This window comes from Dermacentor andersoni, chromosome 3 (assembly GCF_023375885.2).
Source record: "Dermacentor andersoni chromosome 3, qqDerAnde1_hic_scaffold, whole genome shotgun sequence".
Taxonomy (NCBI): domain Eukaryota; kingdom Metazoa; phylum Arthropoda; class Arachnida; order Ixodida; family Ixodidae; genus Dermacentor; species Dermacentor andersoni.
This window is the reverse complement of record NC_092816.1, coordinates 41124884-41136541: the sequence shown is the minus strand read 5'-3', so window position 1 is coordinate 41136541 and position 11658 is coordinate 41124884. Positions and strand designations below refer to the sequence as shown.

The 11658-nt window shown below is 43.1% G+C and overlaps 1 long non-coding RNA gene across 1 annotated transcript; it reads right to left on the bottom strand.

The window, feature by feature from the left end:
• Positions 1-537: 537 nt before the first annotated feature.
• LOC140216344 (uncharacterized) lies at positions 538-4030 on the bottom strand. Its single transcript, XR_011892988.1, has 2 exons — positions 3886-4030; positions 538-704 (listed from the first exon to the last, which is right to left on the bottom strand). It is a non-coding gene; the product is annotated as an uncharacterized lncRNA (long non-coding RNA).
• Between the last annotated feature and the right edge of the window lie 7628 nt (positions 4031-11658).

Below are 11658 nucleotides of genomic sequence, written 5' to 3'. Positions count from 1 at the left end.
TCGATCTTCTTGAGGTACGTAGGAAAAAATATAGGCTGAAGGTGCTTTATCAAATAATGCAGGATCAACTTAAGATTGATAAGCTCAAATATCTACATGCTCCAGGCAAAAGATACCCGCAAACTAACCACGACTACGTCATAAAGCCGGACCATACCAACAGTGATACATATCCATACTCATTTTTCCTGGATGCGATAGAAATGTGGAACCAATTGCCAAACGCTATTGTTAGCCTAAAAGATGTCACCGACTTTGAAAATGCTGCTGAGGCATATTTATGGGAGTTTTCGATTTAGTTTTGAAGTGCCACGTGATATGTGCGACTTGATATTCATTGTACGTATTTTGATAAATGTCAGAAGTGTGCTGAACAGCATTCAAGTGAACATATTATTAACTGTGAATTGACAAGTGTTAAGCAACTTTACGTGCATTGACATTGTCCATATTTGATTTATGTAATTGTATTGTCCTCTCTGTTATGACCCTCTATGAGAGTTGACAGTATTAATAAATAAATAAATAGACGAGGAATGTGGGTAAGAACACTTTATTTTCAGCACACATGTTTTTTTAATGAACTGCTGTTATACTGCTAAAATCTGCACATTTAATAAAAGTACACTGCTCTGCTTCATCACTCCATGCTAAGTGCAAGTATCCTGTACCAGGAAGTCAAACCAAGACGTGGGATGTTCAGCCTGTGAAAATAAAAACGAGTTTGAAACATTAACGTGCAAAAACTAAAGCACACTCAAGAAAATAAACACAGCACAGGAACATATCCAATGAATCAGAATTACCTTTGAGAGCAAACATATAGTTTCTATGGCACAGTGAAGAAACCTTATTCCTCCGGCTTTTTTTGTGCGCGAGAAAATATGAAAGTGCATGCGTTCTCCCCATATTGTGTATCTGTCACCTTTTCACACACAACAAAGATGTTGTCTCAATATGCCCAACTGTCTTTGCATATCCATTTCTCTGCTCTCATACCATGATACCTACAGTTAAAGGCTGTAGCAATGCTTAGCTTGAATGAACCAACACAAGCTACATGCACTGTGCTGTTGAACATGGCATTGTAAGTTAGATTCATGCACAGCACATTCATGTGCCATAAACATTTGATTGTGATTGTAGGCGAGATAAATAAAAAGAAGGTATGTAAATAAGAATATTCCCTAATAAGCTGTGCAGAAGTGCTCTCCCGTTTGGACAGAAGCCGAGCACAGCTACAGTGAACAAGAAGCCAACTTATACAGCATTTAAAATCTAGGTTCTAAATGTGCCACAGATTTTTCTGAATTCATGGTCGAAAATCTAGGTGTTAAAGGTGACAAACATTTAAACAGGTCTCTATTCGGACTGGTAATGCTATGTGTCCCCTAGTTTGATAAAATATGCCATATCACTGGTCTCCCAAGCTACGGCTGCTGTCCAGTTGCAAGTGCAAATCACTCAATTATGTCTAGGGCACGTCTGAGCAAAAGGCAGCCAAGATTACTGTGCCATTGAGATCTATTTCCTGACATCTGATTTCTTCTCAGAAAGCTACCTCTCAAAAAAAACCTTCACAACAACATAACCCAAACTTTTCTTGAGTAAAGCCATCACACTGGTCCTTGAACACTAATTACACAGTGGCTCTTTGTGATGTAATGTTATGTACGTCAGCACCTAACGAAGTACAGGAAAATTTAATAATGGCAGCGTGACAGGTACACAAAAATGTAAAGGGATAAAACATCACACAGGCTGCCATCAGTGTTCATATCTCCATTTCAATGTGGATGAAGTAGGTAAAGGCAAGGCGCAGAAGACCAGGACTTAGGAAGAAGAACACAAACGACAATAGTGTTCTTCTTCCTAAGTCCTGGTCTTCTGCGCCTTGCCTTTACCTACTTCAAGCATGAACCAACTAGCCCAAGCAAGAGTTTTACTCAATGTGGATGTTTTTAGCAGTGAATACATGTTCTCATTAAAGTGAGTCATATTATTACAAAAGCGAAGGGCAAGGGTCTTTACATTCTAAACTGACAAATGTGCTTTATTACGATTCACCGCAATACAGGAGGTGTTTTGCAGTGAACCATCACATAAGGTTTTGGCAAACTACGGCGGGCGTGTCCTGCAGCGGGGCCTCTTGTGTATTGCGGTAAAGCGTATTATTGTGACAAGAGCTAACCTGGCACGTATGGCTTTAGCCAACAAAAGTTCTCAAGACATTATGCATCCTGCCATGAGAGTAGAACATTAGGTTAGTCGCTGACAGAAACCATACATTCCAGATTCACGTACATCTTTCCCAATATCGACATGCTTCACCGCAACACACAAATATGTTGCGGTGATAACGGTGGTCGAACAGGCTGGTGCAAATGTTTCGACAGGGGAGCGTGCCTTCATCAGGGCAACTGCTTTCCTTGGCAGTTTTCATACACGTGAGTCCCCCCAACTCCCAACAGGGGAGATTTACCTGGACCTTTGCCAAGAGACGTACCGACAAGCGTTTGGTAGTGGCTGGTAGAGATGCAGGAGTCTAAAAAGCGTTGCGAAATTCGGTTCCGTAAGGTTAGCTTCACCGCAATACAAATATGTTAAGCGGTTAGACATACAAAATATGTTGCGGTGAATCATAGCAAGGGTACCTAGCCTTTGATGCAAAGCAACTTCCCAAGAGGCACGGTAATCCCGTGGCTAGTTATGCAGTTCCCCGCATGCGAGTGAGTTCCCTGCGTTCGGCGATTTCCCAGTGACATACAAAATTACATTGATTGACTGTGTTGTAAATGGGCGACGGCACTATATGCTGATGCAAAAGCGTCGTTTCGCTTTCGAAAACTGCGCTCGGCTAAAGAGAACAACCTTGACTCGCAAAGCAGTTGAACAGGAAACTACGAAATTACGTAGCTATTATGGAAGAAATCAACAGCTCAGAAAAAAATGGCCGTGTAAACATTAACTGGCTTACGAGGTCGACAAACCAACGGTTCAAAGCATCACAGCCACGTCCGAAATAGCGCTGAAGGCCGGCCAGTACACTTAGGCGCCTCGGCGCGCGTAATGTAACAGGAGACGGCAGGTGCACGCGTACATCATTAAGGAACACATATTATTCATGTCGGTGAAAGCGGTCACTCTTCAGTTCTGACATGCTTCAGCGCGTAACACTAGTATACTGCGGCGAAGCGGACTCCAGGACGCCGACTTCAACTCATCTAGCGAGGCAGGTCCGTTTATCACGCTTGGCGACGTTTGACATTTTCTGCCTTAATTTCGTTTGTTCTTTTTAATTTTCTTATCACAGTGACCCTGTATCACGCAGTAGCAGAGCTAGTGCCGCGTCTTAACTGCGTTAGGAAAGGCATGCGTGTATGCATGCAGCAGGCACGGCAGCATTGGCTCTTGTTTGGAAACTTCAAGAGACGCTCTTCCGCCCAGCGATGTCATTTGTATTATTAAAAGAATGCAGGTGATGATTAAATGAGCCGCAGCAAAGCTGTAAAAGAGCAGTAGTAATGCTGTTCTAAGATCCTCTCGCTCGAGCGAGATGGTCTTAAAAGAAAGCGCGATGTAACGCGATCTGACGGAACAGCTCGTCATGCCAGTGTTTTCTTACGTCCTCGTTCTTTCGCGCATCCTCCCCTGAACCAGGCTACTGAATGGTTCTGTGCACGCACTGACGATCCTGACGGAGGCAATACCACTCACATGAGCAGCTCCATATAAGATGCCACGGCCCATTCCACATGCCAGCTGCAATTTGACGCGGCCAGGAGGCAAAATATGCGCACAAGGTGCCTAATGGTAACGCATCAAACTGCTCACAGCCACAATCCTTTATTACACGCATATAGCGTGGAAAGATGAATTACTCACGCTCTAAGTGGGCACGGAATACGGACCGTTTCGCAGCGCAGCCGGCTCCGTAAGACGGCCGCCATGAAAATGAGCGGATGTGACATCATGGGTTATAGCGGACGTGACGTCATGGGTGAACGTAGACATTTCGGGCACCTTTCGTCTGCTGTGCCCCGGGCACAGCAGACACGGCCATTACGAGGCGCAGCTTCATTTGGTTAAGTGATCGAACTTTTTACCTCATTTGAAAGCTCTGTTGCGCGATTTTAGCACCGTGACAAACTTTTTTGTTCACATCAATTAATGCATGTCGTTTATTGTTTCGAATTTCCTTGCGGCATGTCCAATGTCGCGGATACAACTTAAAGGGACACTAAACGCAAGTACTAAGTCAAGCTGAAGCGATAGATTAGTGCTCGAGAATCTCTAAGGTGTCAATATTATCGCGAACGGAGCTTTAATAATCGAGAAATTGAGGTAACTGCAGGACATGATTAGAGACTCCTCCGGGGACACTCAAGCACTTGCCCGATGACAAAAGCACTCCTCACTTAAATTCTGTCACTATTGCTCAACTACTCGTTGCTAAAAACATCCTTGTGTTGTATTATAATATGAAATAACATGCTGCTTGTCCTGTTGTATTTTATTTTTAGAAAACACTAATTGAAATTGCCATTAACAACGACGCGGGTGGCCGGAAGGTTTCGTTTGCGCTCGACTCACCGCCGCCCACGCTTTCGCGTTTCAGTAGTTTCGTTATCGCGTAGTGCTGCGCTGGTTTTGCTGGCTCGCGAAACTCGCACGAACTGCAAGTAGCAGCTGAGAATTCAACTTCCATTTCATGTCACGGGATGCCCGAACGGTCCACGCCACTTGAGCAAAAATCAGCTGCAGCGGCGAATCCACCGCTCTGTTGGCTCTGTCTTGACTCGGTACCGCCGTCTGTCGGGCACCGTTTTACTCACCGATGGCAGGCAGCAAAGGGTGGTGATGGCGTATGCAACGTCACCACTCCCCCGTTTGGTGGCGGGAGATTTAAATTAAAAAAAAAGACATTCAGACCTTTCAGATGCAATTTTCTCGTAAACTAAGTCATTTCTTGGCACAAAACAAGCGTTGCGAGGTTTCTAGGATGGTATTTAAACAGTCCACGTCGACTTAGTAGTTGCCTTAAGTGTCGCTTTAATATAACTCGTCTAGTTGATATTACATTTTGATTGATGTAGGTTCACTCAATGTCGTCAGTATCGATTCTCCATGTTAAAATTGTTACATCGGGAACCGATTCTCGCTGAGTCCCCGCGTAGTTTCCTCATAGCCTAAAATCGGCAACTTTTTAAGCTAGTGCTGTAATTATATAAACGTGAGCTATACCGTTTATTGACATGTATTACGTCGTTGACAGTCTGAAAACTGCATCACGATGGGAATAATATATCTGCGTCCCTCTGACTAATTGCACCAACACGTAAGCACGTACATTCACGGTGTCCACTACGTTAATTTTTTTTTTTGTCACTTTGATTTTCACATTACAGAAAACTTTGCAAAACTTTTTTAGTCCCATAGCCTTGCTGGCTAGTAACGGGACCAATTGTTCAACGTACCTACATAGTTCAGCAACAGTGACAAAAGGAAAACAAAACTATATATTAGGAAGCGCAAAAGGACAACAAAGTGAGACTTCATGTGAGCGTTGTTGTCGCCCGTTGTATAAATACACTTCGATGCATTTTTTTAGCACGCGTGGCCTTGGAACAGCTAAAGTTTGACACCCTGCCCAATAGAAGCACTCCTTTCCTTCTTACCTTTCCTTCCTTCCTTTTCATCCTCCTCCTCCTCTGGACTGATGTTGCCCGGTGGAGCGAGGCAAGCGTTTCACCGAAAAATACGAACCACAGTGATATAGCCTCGAGCCAGCTTGCACCAATTTGAGACTACTAGTTCCCAAGAGCTTGGGACACCAGGATCGAACCTGCGCAGCAGTATAGGAGCATAGTTATGCATGCATAGTTAGCTACCGTCCAAGCTGTCAAAATGTTCATGATTCCCCTCTGTCTCTTGTAAGTGCTTTTAGACACTTGCATACTAATTAAAGACATGGGAAGACTGAAGACTGTAAGACACCAAGATAAAAAGCTCTTAGCAGTTGTCAGTGTTCCCAATGAAACTGGCAGAATGGCAATGGCCGATTACAAGGTGCCCTTGGAGAACTAGGAAAATGTGACCACATTAGAATCCAGGTTGAGCTCCGATCCGGCTTTTCAATGTCACCTTGTAAGCGAAAGCGTTATGAATTTAGAATATGAGCACTCCTTTATAACTTGTGCCAGGTGTAACTAAAAAATTACACCTGGCATGAGTTATAAAAGTGTGGTACGCATGTTAAAGTGTCTTCATTATTTTATTAACGAGAAGAAAGGAAACTGAGTGGCTTGATTTTTATTAATCATGAGAAGCCAACAAAGACACCAAGGACAACATAGGGGCATTTCTTGTACTTACTAAATGAATGAAAGAAATGATAAATTAATGGAAATTAATGAAAAAATCAGCTGGCTGCACAGGTGGGGAACAATGCCACGTCTTCGCACTACACATGCGATGCTTTTACCAATAGCTGTGCGGCGCTGTTTGCCCATCCATTTCTGGGATATGAGCTAACCTTGGGAGTGTTAGGCAGTGCCACCACTCACAAACCTTGGCGGCAGATGTGGAACATCCTTTCTGCTGCAGGTGTCATGAGTATGTGATCTTTTTGGCCGAAGGCAACTAGTCAACAAACCCACACATGCTACCCGAAGGCATTATCTGACATTTCATGGCTTCATGTTTTTTAGTTGTATGCACAGTAGGTATAGATATAACTTCTTATGCTGTGTACATCTTGCAGTTTTCGTGCTTAAATGTTGCTACAATAATAATTTCTCAGAAATGCATAATCCAGTCGTAATTACCTGTTCTACCTTGCCTTTTCTGAGGCTTTCATTCCTGCCTTAATGCAGCCATTGCAATAGCCACATTGTGCAAGTGTTTTTAGCTTTAAGTTCTTTTTGCTGTTGTGTTTCTTTTTTCTTTTTCCAGACATGACGGCTCTCATGGGGGGCTGAGACTTAAGATTCTTCACTCCGGGTATCCTACCCAGTATTTTCAGACAGCTTGGGTGGAAACTCCAGCACTCAAGGCCAGTGGCAGAAATGGAACCTCGGACCTAGCTGCATGCCTACAGTGTCATTGAAGGTAACTTTAGAAAGCTGTTGTTTGACTAGGCATAAGTGCAATGATTCTTACTCCCAAAATTCATGGTGTTTGGAATGAAACAAAAATTGGTGGACACGTTTTAAAGAGAAAATTGTCATGCACCCAGTGTAGCTACAGTTGGGTAGATGTCAATCTTTATATAAAACTTCCTCCCCCTAGCAGTTCCATAAAACTGAGTTTCCACAAATTTAATTTATTAATTGCAGAACTGTTTGTATGTAACAATGGTTCGAATATCAGCCAATACTGCTGACACTCTGCGTTGCTTGCATTGTTTGACTAGATGGTTTGGTATTCCAAGCTATTCCACATGGGAAAATGCGACGACCCGTGCCATTTGCCAAGCAGCAGTAGCCTGGTTGAAGAATTGCAGTTTGTGAGCGGGTAAGAAGTTGGCATGTTATTTTATGCTTATTGTTCACTTAGTTTTTATTCAGAAATTTAAACTACACTAATGCTATTGACCACGTCAGCATTGTGTAGCATGTTTACATTTCAATAAAATTGATTGTTGGTCCTACATAATAATTTAGAGCATGGTATATGATTAATATTTTGTCTTAGGGTCCTAAACTCTGCTTACATCAACTGTCACATGTAGTCTTCAAATACGTACCTATTGACAATGTCCAGATAGCATCCAAGGACCATCTATGCAGGCTGTTGTGACATCATGCTTTACTATGGCCATACGGAAACTTGTATAGATTATGGTATATTCTACTTTAGACATAATAAATTTTGCAAACACCAAGTAGTGCAAGACATCAGTTATTGCAGTTGTAATTGGTGTTCAGGGCCGCTTGCCAACAAGGTGCAAAGGAAGTGAAAGCTATAATAACTTTTAACTTCCAAGCAGCAAAAGAGCATGGGAGATGCTTTGGGTGATCCTGAATAGACATTTTAAATTATAGAGTGAATTATACCAGTCTTCTGGCTTTATGCTATGCCTTCACTTTTATATTTTTGGTCCCTTAATTATGGTCTTATGAGGACAGCTACTGGAGAGCGAGGTTTAAAACAAGCAACTATGCATTGTGAGTGTTAACTGAGGTCCTAAAATATTGTAATTTCATAACTAGCATGGAATCAGTCCTTACAATGATGTGTGCATTACAGAAACTATAGGGTTATAAATATACACTTGACAGCTGTCATTGGGGAACAGTATCTTTTTGAATAGTGTCATCGCTATTTTCTTTAATATGCAGAGATTATTTATTAATCATGTTTATGTTAAGCATTCGACTAAAGAGTTGTAAATACTCACTTGACAGCTGTCAGAGGGGAGCAGTCTCTTTTTGAATGGTGTCATCGCTATATTTTTTAATGATCATCATCATCAGCCTATTTATGTCCACTGCAGGACGAAGGCCTCTCCCTGCGATCTTAAATTACCCCTGTCTTGTGCCAACCGATTCCAACTAGCACCTGCAAATTTCCTTATTTCGTCGCACCACCTAGTCTTCTGCCGTCCTCTACTGCGCTTCCCTTCTCTTGGTACCCATTCTGTCACTCTAATGGTCCAACGGTTATCTAATTTGCACATTCCATGACCTGCCCAGAGCCATTTTTTTCTCTTAATGTCTATTAGAATATCGTCTATACCCGTTTGCTCTCTGATCCAAACCGCTCTCTTTCTGTTTCTTAAAGTTATGCCTAGCATTCTTTGTTCGATCGCTCTTTGCGCGGTCCTTAACTTGTTCTCAAGCTTCTTTGTCAGTCTCCAAGTGTCTGCACCATATGTCAGCACCGGTAATATGCACTGATTGTATACTTTCCTTTTCAAAGATAACGGTAAGCTCCCAGTCAGGAGCTCATGATGTCTGCTATATGTGCTCTAACCCATTTTTATTCTGCCGTAAATGTCCTTCTCATGATCAGAGTCCCCTGTTCGTAATTGACCTAGTTAAACATATTCCTTCACAGACTCCTGAGGCTAACTGGCAATCCTGAACTTTTGTTCCCTTGCCAGGCTGTTGGTCATTATCTTTGTTTTCTGCATATTAATCTTCAACCCCACTCTTACACTCTCCGTGTTAAGGTCCTCAATCATTTGTTGTAACTCGTCCCCAGTGTTGCTGAATAGAACAATGTCATCTGCAAACCGAAGGTTGCCGAGATATTCGCCGTCGATCCTTACTCCTAAACCTTCCCAGTTTAATAGCTTGAATACTTCTTCCAAGCACGCAGTGAATAGCATTGGAGAGATTGTGTCTCCTTGTCTGACCCCTTTCTTTATAGGTATCTTCCTACTTTTCTTGTGTAGAATTAAGGTGGCTGTGGAGTCTGTAGAAATTTTCCACAGTATTTACGTAAGCGGTCTGTACTCCTTGATTACGCAACGCCTCTATGACTGCTGGTATCTCTACTGAATCAAATGATTCTTCGTAATCTATGAAAGCCATATAGAGAGGCTTATTCTACTTTGCGGATTTCTCGATAACTTGATTAATAACATGGATGTGATCCATTGTAGAGTATCCCTTCCTGAAGCCAGCCTGTTCCCTTGGTTGACTAAAGTCCAATGTTGCCTTTATTCTATTGGAGATTATTTTGGTAAATATTTTATATAAGACTGGGAGTAAGCTAATGGGCCTATAATTTTTCAGTTCTTTAACGTAGCCCTTTTTGTGGATTAGTATAATGTTTGCATTCTTCCAGTTTTCTGGGACCCTTGCAGTCGATAAACACTTTGTTTAGAGAGCCGCCAGTTTTCCTAGCATTATGTATCCTCCATCTGATTAAATCGACTGTTATTCCATCCTCTCCGGACCCTTCTCTCCGTTTCATGCCTTGCAAGGCCCTTCTGACCTCATCTCTAGTTATAGAAGGAGTTTCTGTACGCTGTTCTTTATTGTTTTGAATAGAGTACTCCTGAGTCCTCTGGGTACTGTACAGGTCAGTATAGAATTATTCTGCTGCTTTTATTATACCTTCGAGATTGCTGATGATATTACCCTGCTTATCTTTCAGTGCATACATCTTGGTTTGTCCTATGCCAAGTTTCCTTCTCACTTCTCACAAGGGGAGCAGGTTTGAGAAGATACGGGCGCCTCAGCTGTGTAACACCGGGTGGTGGTTTCCTCCGTACGAACAGCGATTCAAAAGCAAGTTTCTCACGAGTGTTGAAATTCGATCGCTGAACAGCGACGTGCCGTGCCGCCTCCTTGTTCCTCCCCACACTTGCACCGCAATTTCACAGCGCCCAAGGTCTGTCTTTAGTAGAGTTACTGTATATATGCTACATTTGTTAGCGTATATACAGCTTTAGCGTTTAGAGCGCAGCTCCCGTTCCTGTGGTGAGCGTCGGTGGCATAACTGAGTGAACGAGCACAGCGAAAGATGAAAGACTGAACGTGGAGTGTGAGATGAAAGACGAGAGCCCCAAACAGCGGAGACCAGTGAGAGCGGCCCCTTCAGTGACGCGCGCACGGCAAACTGCTGTCATGAGGACCCACACCCGACCGCTCGATGCGTACTCGTATCTGCTCTCAGCCAGACCGCTCGTTTTGTACTATCGTCTGCTCGCGTCAGCTCTCGCTTGCACTTGTTTAGTTTGCTTGGTTTGGGGTCTCGTTTGCACTTGTTTCGACTGTCATGGTTTGCGATTGTTTTGTAATCTGATTGTATGCGCGACGCGAATTGTGTTGTACTTTCTGAAAGCCACGCGGCACCAGAGATTACACTGGAACCTTCGACGAGTCATGTGTAAAAGGCGACGCGCTTGACCTGCAAACCAGATTTTCGACGATCACTGACTGTGCTACACGTTTCTTTCAAATTCCTACCTCAATATATGGCGAAATGAAAACAGGTATAGAGCTGCACTCAAATTTCACATAAGGGAGTAGCATAATAGTCAGTGAATTTTTTCGTACTGTACATGGAGTCTGAGCCGAACTCCAGCTTGGTTGTGTCATCTGACTCGAATTGACGACCCAGGCTTTTGAGGCTCACAAAAATGCTATTTGAGGTCCACAGCTCCCTCGAAAAGTGCGCCAACTTGGACTTTGCGTTCCTCAAGGGTTTACTTGAGCAGGTTGAGGATGGCATATACTATTGAGAGGCTACTGGGCGCAAAGGAAGAGGAATGTCTTCGCAATGATTGAGCAGCTAGACAAATCCATGCTCTTCCATGATTGTGAGCGACTACTCTGACTCATTGAGAGAATCAAAGAGCTGGTCAATGCGCACCAGTGCAGGGTTGACATCGTAACCAGCTACTTGTAAAATGATATTAATTAGTGGCTTTAACGCCAAAGTTACAATGTACGCACTTTTAAGAATGCCATCCGTTCTTGATATATTTGTCGACACAAATTCGCCTATATTCTCTCCGATACTGAAACCTTGTGTGCAAGCAGTGCTGGAAGCACCGCCCACGTTTTGCTTGGTGCTCTCAAAACTTAGAGGCCCATTTCACGGGGATCCCGTGGGCACTGCCTTGTATGATCACATGGTGACGCATCCACTGCTTGCCTCAGACCCCTGGTGCAGCTCTGCTAACATCCCCTTAGTTGTATA